Raw genomic sequence first — 8,964 nt, 5'->3', positions numbered from 1 at the left:
ATAAGGTGAAAAATTTATATAAAAATAAGATAAAATATAAGATAAAAAATAAGTTTAAAAATAAGATTAAAAATCAGATGAATAATAAGATAAAAAGTAAGTATAAAAATAAGATTAAAAATAAGTATAGTAATAAGATAAAAAATAAGAACAAAATAAGATAAAAAATCAGATAAAAAAATCAGATAAAAAGTAAGTATAAAAATAAGATGAAAAATAAGTATAGAAATAAGATAAAAAATAAGATAAAAAATAAGATGAAAAATAAGATAAAAATAAGATAAAATATAAGATAAAAATTAAGATGATAAATAAGATTAAAAATAAAAATAAAAAGAAAAATAAGTATAAAAATAAGATAAAATATAAGAGAAAAAAATAACATGAAAAATAACATAAAAAGTATAAAAAAAATGAAAAATCACATAAAAAATAAGATGAAAAATAACTATAAAAATAAGATAAAAAATAAGAAAAACATAAGATAAAAAATCAGATGAAATATAAGATAAAAATTAAGATGAAATATAAGATAAAAATTAAGATGAAAAATAAGATAAAAAAATAAAAATAAGATGAAAAATAAAATGAAAAATACGTATAAAAATAAGATAAAATATAAGATAAAAAATAAGTTTAAAAATAAGATAAAAAATCAGATGAATAATAAGATAAAAAGTAAGTATAAAAAATAAGATGAAAAATAAGTATAGAAATAAGATAAAAAATAAGAAAAAAAATAAGATAAAAAATAAGATAAAAAATAAGATAAAATGTAAGATAAAAATTAAGATAGAAAATAAGATTAAAAATAAAAATAAGATAAAAAATAAGTATAAAAATAAGAGAAAAAAATAAGATGAAAAATAAGATAAAAAGTAAGTATAAAAATAAGATGAAAAATCAGATAAAAAATAAGATGAAAAATAAGTATAAAAATAAGATAAAAAATAAGAAAAACATAAGATAAAAAAAATCAGATGAAATATAAGATAAATATTAAGATAAAATATAAGATAAGAATTAAGATGAAAAATAAGATAAAAAATAAAAATAAAAATAAGATGAAAAATAAGGTGAAAAATTTATATAAAAATAAGATAAAATATAAGATAAAAAATAAGTTTAAAAATAACATAAAAAATCAGATGAATAATAAGATAAAAAGTAAGTATAAAAATAAGATTAAAAATAAGTATAGTAATAAGATAAAAATAAGAACAAAATAAGATAAAAAGTCAGATGAAAAATAAGATAAAAAGTAAGTATAAAAATAAAATGAAAAATAAGTATAGAAATAAGATGAAAAATAAGTTTAAAAAATAAGATAAAAAATAAGATGAAAAATAAGATAAAAATAAGATGAAATATGATAAAAATTAAGATGAAAAATAAGATAAAAAATAAAAATAAAAATAAGATGAAAAATAAAATGAAAAATACATATAAAAATAAGATAAAATATAAGATAAAAAATAAGTTAAAAAATCAGATGAATAATAAGATAAAAAGTAAGTATAAAAATAAGATTAAAAATAAGTAAAGTAATAAGATAAAAAATAAGAACAAAATAAGATAAAAAAAATCAGATGAAAAATAAGATAAAAAGTATAAAAATAAGATGAAAAATAAGTATAGAAATAAGATAAAAAATAAGAAAAAAAAAAAAGATAAAAAATAAGATGAAAAATAAGATAAAAAATAAGATGAAAAATAAATTTAAAAATAAAAATAAGTATAAAAATAAGATAAAAAGTAAGTATAAAAATAAGATGAAAAATCAAATAAAAATAAGATGAAAAATACGTATAAAAATAAGATAAAATATGAGATAAAAAATAAGATAAAAAATAAGATAAAAAATAAGTATGAAAATAAGATAAAAAATAAGATGAAATATAAGATAAAAATTAAGATGAAAAATAAGATTAAAAATAAGTATGAAAATAAGATAAAAAATAAGATAAAAATAAATATAAAAATAAGATTAAAAATAAGTATAAATAAGTATAAAAATAAGATGAAATATAAGAATAAAAATAAGATAAAATACAAGATTAAAAAATAAGTATAAAAAATAAGATAAAAAATAGATAAAAATAAGAAAAAAATAAGATGAAAAATAAGATAAAAAATATGATAGAAAATAAGTCTAAAAATAAGATAAAAAATAAGATAAAAAATAAGATAAAAAATAAGATGAAAAATAAGATAAAAATAAGATAAAAAAAATAAGATAAAAAATATGATAGAAAATAAGTCTAAAAATAAGATGAAAAATAAGATAAAAATAAGATAAAAAAATAAGATAAAAATAAGATGAAAAATAAGATGAAAAATAAGATAAAAAATAAGATGAAAAATAAAATTAAAAATAAGTATAATAATAAGATAAAAAATAAGATATAAAATAGGATAAAAAAGAAAATGAAAAATAAGATGAAAAATAAGTATAAAAAAAGATTAAAAATAATAATAAAAATAGGATGAAAAATAAGATGAAAAATAAGTTAAAAATAATATAAAATATAATAATAAAAATAAGTATAGAAATAAGAACATAAATAAGACTAATAATAAGATAATAACTAAGTATAAAAATAAGATGAAAAATAAGTATAAAAATAAGATAAAAAATAAGTATAAGAATAAAGTAAAAAATAAGTATAAAAATAGGATGAAAAATAAAAATAAAAATTAGATGAAAAATAAGAAAAAATAAGTATAAAAACAAGATAAAAAGAAGGATAAAAATAAGATGAAAAATAAGTATAAAAATAAGATAAAAAATAAGATAAAATATAAAATGAAAAATAAGTATAAAAACAATATAAAAATAAGAAGAAAAAATAAGATAAAAATAAGATGAAAAATAAGATAAAAATAAGATAATAACTAAGTATAAAAATAAGATAAAAAATAAGATGAAAAATAAGATAAAAAATAAGATAAAAAATAAGATAAAAAATAAGATAATAACTAAGTATAAAAATAAGATAAAAAATAAGATGAAAAATAAGATAAAAAATAAGATTAAAAAATAAGATGAAAAATAAGATAAAAAATAAGATAAAAAATAAGTATAAAAATAAGATGAAAAATAAGTATAAAAATAAGATTAAAAAGAAGATAAAAAATAAGTATAAAAATAAGATGAAAAATAAGATGAAAAAAAGTATAAAAATAAGATGAAAAATGAGATTAAAAATACGAAGAAAAAAAAAGATTAAAAATAAGATGAAAAAAAAGTAGAAAAATAAGATAAAAAATATGATAGAAAATAAGTCTAAAAATAAGATAAAAAATAAGATAAAAATAAGATGAAAAATAAGATAAAAAATAAGATGAAAAATAAGATAAAAATAAGATAAAAAAATAAGATAAAAATAAGATAAAAAATATGATGAAAAATAAGATAAAAAATATGATAGAAAAAAAGTCTAAAAATAAGAAAAAAAATAAGATAAAAATAAGATAAAAAATAAGATAAAAAACTAAGATGAAAAATAAAATAAAAATAAGATAAAAAATAAGATGATAGATAAGATAAAAAATAAGATGAAAAATAAGATAAAAATAAGATGAAAAATAAGATAAAAATAAGATGAAAAATAAGATCAAAAATTCGAAGAAAAAAAAAGATTAAAAATAAGATAAAAAATAAGACAAAAAAATAAGTATAAAAATGAAGACAAAAAATAAGTATAAAAATAAGATGAAAAATAAGTATAAAAATAAGATGAAAAATAAAATTAAAAATAAGTATAATAATAAGATAAAAAATAAGTTGCAAAATAGGATAAAAAAGAAAATGAAAAATAAGATGAAAAATAAGTATAAAAAAAGATTAAATATAATAATAAAAATAGGATGAAAAATAAGAATAAAAATAAGATGAAAAATAAGTTTTAAAAATATGATGAAATATAATAATAAAAATAAGTATAGAAATAAGAACATAAATAAGACTAATAATAAGATAATAACTAAGTATAAAAATAAGATGAAAAATAAATATAAATAAGTATAAAAATAAGATAAAATTTAAGAATAAAAATAAGATAAAATACATGATTATAAAAAAGTATAAAAATAAGATGAAAAATAAGTAAAAAAATAAGATAAAAAATAAGCATAAAAATAAGATAAAAAATAAGATGAAAAAAAGTATAAAAATAAGATAAAATATAAGAGGAAAAAATACGATACAAAAATAAGATAAAAATAAGATGAAAAATAAGTATAAAAATAAGATGAAAAATAAGATAAAAAATAAGATGAAAAATAAGATAAAAAATGAGATGAAAAATAACATAAAAATAAGTATAAAAATAAGATAAAAAATAAGATGAAAAAAAGTATAAAAATAAGATCAAAAATAAGATCAAAAATACGAAGAAAAAAAAAGATTAAAAATAAGATAAAACATAAGACAAAAAAAAGTATAAAAATGAAGAGAAAAAATAAGTATAAAAATAAGATAAAAAATAAGTATAAAAATAAGATATAAAATAAGATAAAAAATAAGATGAAAAATAAGATAAAAAATAAGATGAAAACTAAGATAAAAAATAAGTATAAAAATAAGATGAAATATAAGTATAAAAATAAGATGGAAAATAAGATAAAAAATAAGTAGAAAAATAAGATTAAAAATAAGATAAAAAATAAGATTAAAAATAAGAGAAAAAATAAGAGAAAAAACAAGTATAAAAATGAAAAAAAAAATAAGTATAAAAATAAGATGAAAAATTAGTATAAAAATAAGATGAAAATGAAGACAAAAAATAAGTATAAAAATAAGATGAAAAATTAGTATAAAAATAAGATTAAAAAGAAGATAAAATATAAGATTAAAAATAAGTATAAAATAAGATGAAAAATAAGATAAAAATAAGTAGAAAAAATAAGATAAAAAATAAGATAAAAAATAATAAGAAAAAATAAGACTAAAAATAAGATAAAAAATAAGTATAAAAATAAGATAAAAAATAAGATAAAAATAAGATAAAAATAAGATAAAAAATAAGATAAAAAATATGATAGAAAATAAGTCGAAAAATAAGATAAAAAAAAGATAAAAAATAAGATAAAAATAAGATAAAAAATAAGATAAAAATAAGATAAAAAATAAAATGAAAAAATAAGATAAAAAAAAGATAAAAAATAAGATAAAAATAAGATAAAAAATAAGATGAAAAATAAGATAAAAATAAGTAGAAAAAATAAGATAAAAAATAAGATAAAAAATAATAAGAAAAAATAAGACTAAAAATAAGATAAAAAATAAGTATAAAAATAAGATAAAAAAAGATAAAAAATAAGATAAAAATAAGATAAAAAATAAGATAAAAATAAGATAAAAAATAAGATGAAAAAATAAGATAAAAATAAGATAAAAATAAGATAAAAAATAAGATGAAAAATAAGATAAAAATAAGTAAAAAAAATAAGATAAAAAATAAGATAAAAAATAATAAGAAAAAATAAGACTAAAAATAAGATAAAAAATAAGTATAAAAATAAGATAAAAAATAAGATAAAAATAAGATAAAAATAAGATAAAAAATAAGATGAAAAATAAGATAAAAAATATGATAGAAAATAAGTCTAAAAATAAGATAAAAAATAAGATAAAAAATAAGATAAAAAATAAGATGAAAAATAAGATAAAAATAAGATAAAAAAAATGATAGAAAATAAGTCTAAAAATAAGATGAAAAATAAGATAAAAATAAGATAAAAAAATAAGATAAAAATAAGATGAAAAATAAGATGAAAAATAAGATAAAAAATAAGATGAAAAATAAAATTAAAAATAAGTATAATAATAAGATAAAAAATAAGATATAAAATAGGATAAAAAAGAAAATGAAAAATAAGATGAAAAATAAGTATAAAAAAAGATTAAAAATAATAATAAAAATAGGATGAAAAATAAGATGAAAAATAAGTTAAAAATAATATAAAATATAATAATAAAAATAAGTATAGAAATAAGAACATAAATAAGACTAATAATAAGATAATAACTAAGTATAAAAATAAGATGAAAAATAAGTATAAAAATAAGATAAAAAATAATTATAAGAATAAAGTAAAAAATAAGTATAAAAATAGGATGAAAAATAAAAATAAAAATTAGATGAAAAATAAGAAAAAATAAGTATAAAAACAAGATAAAAAGAAGGATAAAAATAAGATGAAAAATAAGTATAAAAATAAGATAAAAAATAAGATAAAATATAAAATGAAAAATAAGTATAAAAACAATATAAAAATAAGAAGAAAAAATAAGATAAAAATAAGATGAAAAATAAGATAAAAATAAGATAATAACTAAGTATAAAAATAAGATAAAAAATAAGATGAAAAATAAGATAAAAAATAAGATAAAAAATAAGATAAAAAATAAGATAATAACTAAGTATAAAAATAAGATAAAAAATAAGATGAAAAATAAGATAAAAAATAAGATTAAAAAATAAGATGAAAAATAAGATAAAAAATAAGATAAAAAATAAGTATAAAAATAAGATGAAAAATAAGTATAAAAATAAGATTAAAAAGAAGATAAAAAATAAGTATAAAAATAAGATGAAAAATAAGATGAAAAAAAGTATAAAAATAAGATGAAAAATGAGATTAAAAATACGAAGAAAAAAAAAGATTAAAAATAAGATGAAAAAAAAGTAGAAAAATAAGATAAAAAATATGATAGAAAATAAGTCTAAAAATAAGATAAAAAATAAGATAAAAATAAGATGAAAAATAAGATAAAAAATAAGATGAAAAATAAGATAAAAATAAGATAAAAAAATAAGATAAAAATAAGATAAAAAATATGATGAAAAATAAGATAAAAAATATGATAGAAAAAAAGTCTAAAAATAAGAAAAAAAATAAGATAAAAATAAGATAAAAAATAAGATAAAAAACTAAGATGAAAAATAAAATAAAAATAAGATAAAAAATAAGATGATAGATAAGATAAAAAATAAGATGAAAAATAAGATAAAAATAAGATGAAAAATAAGATAAAAATAAGATGAAAAATAAGATCAAAAATTCGAAGAAAAAAAAAGATTAAAAATAAGATAAAAAATAAGACAAAAAAATAAGTATAAAAATGAAGACAAAAAATAAGTATAAAAATAAGATGAAAAATAAGTATAAAAATAAGATGAAAAATAAAATTAAAAATAAGTATAATAATAAGATAAAAAATAAGTTGCAAAATAGGATAAAAAAGAAAATGAAAAATAAGATGAAAAATAAGTATAAAAAAAGATTAAATATAATAATAAAAATAGGATGAAAAATAAGAATAAAAATAAGATGAAAAATAAGTTTTAAAAATATGATGAAATATAATAATAAAAATAAGTATAGAAATAAGAACATAAATAAGACTAATAATAAGATAATAACTAAGTATAAAAATAAGATGAAAAATAAATATAAATAAGTATAAAAATAAGATAAAATTTAAGAATAAAAATAAGATAAAATACATGATTATAAAAAAGTATAAAAATAAGATGAAAAATAAGTAAAAAAATAAGATAAAAAATAAGCATAAAAATAAGATAAAAAATAAGATGAAAAAAAGTATAAAAATAAGATAAAATATAAGAGGAAAAAATACGATACAAAAATAAGATAAAAATAAGATGAAAAATAAGTATAAAAATAAGATGAAAAATAAGATAAAAAATAAGATGAAAAATAAGATAAAAAATGAGATGAAAAATAACATAAAAATAAGTATAAAAATAAGATAAAAAATAAGATGAAAAAAAGTATAAAAATAAGATCAAAAATAAGATCAAAAATACGAAGAAAAAAAAAGATTAAAAATAAGATAAAACATAAGACAAAAAAAAGTATAAAAATGAAGAGAAAAAATAAGTATAAAAATAAGATAAAAAATAAGTATAAAAATAAGATATAAAATAAGATAAAAAATAAGATGAAAAATAAGATAAAAAATAAGATGAAAACTAAGATAAAAAATAAGTATAAAAATAAGATGAAATATAAGTATAAAAATAAGATGGAAAATAAGATAAAAAATAAGTAGAAAAATAAGATTAAAAATAAGATAAAAAATAAGATTAAAAATAAGAGAAAAAATAAGAGAAAAAACAAGTATAAAAATGAAAAAAAAAATAAGTATAAAAATAAGATGAAAAATTAGTATAAAAATAAGATGAAAATGAAGACAAAAAATAAGTATAAAAATAAGATGAAAAATTAGTATAAAAATAAGATTAAAAAGAAGATAAAATATAAGATTAAAAATAAGTATAAAATAAGATGAAAAATAAGATAAAAATAAGTAGAAAAAATAAGATAAAAAATAAGATAAAAAATAATAAGAAAAAATAAGACTAAAAATAAGATAAAAAATAAGTATAAAAATAAGATAAAAAATAAGATAAAAATAAGATAAAAATAAGATAAAAAATAAGATAAAAAATATGATAGAAAATAAGTCGAAAAATAAGATAAAAAAAAGATAAAAAATAAGATAAAAATAAGATAAAAAATAAGATAAAAATAAGATAAAAAATAAGATGAAAAAATAAGATAAAAAAAAGATAAAAAATAAGATAAAAATAAGATAAAAAATAAGATGAAAAATAAGATAAAAATAAGTAGAAAAAATAAGATAAAAAATAAGATAAAAAATAATAAGAAAAAATAAGACTAAAAATAAGATACAAAATAAGTATAAAAATAAGATAAAAAAAGATAAAAAATAAGATAAAAATAAGATAAAAAATAAGATAAAAATAAGATAAAAAATAAGATGAAAAAATAAGATAAAAATAAGATAAAAATAAGATAAAAAATAAGATGAAAAATAAGATAAAAATAAGTAAAAAAAATAAGATAAAAAATAAGATAAAAAATAATAAGAAAAAATAAGACTAAAAATAAGATAAAAAATAAGTATAA

Source organism: Mixophyes fleayi, chromosome 3 (assembly GCF_038048845.1).
Source record: "Mixophyes fleayi isolate aMixFle1 chromosome 3, aMixFle1.hap1, whole genome shotgun sequence".
Classification (NCBI taxonomy): domain Eukaryota; kingdom Metazoa; phylum Chordata; class Amphibia; order Anura; family Limnodynastidae; genus Mixophyes; species Mixophyes fleayi.
The sequence above is the reverse complement of the archived record's forward strand: the minus strand, read 5'-3'. Positions refer to the sequence as shown.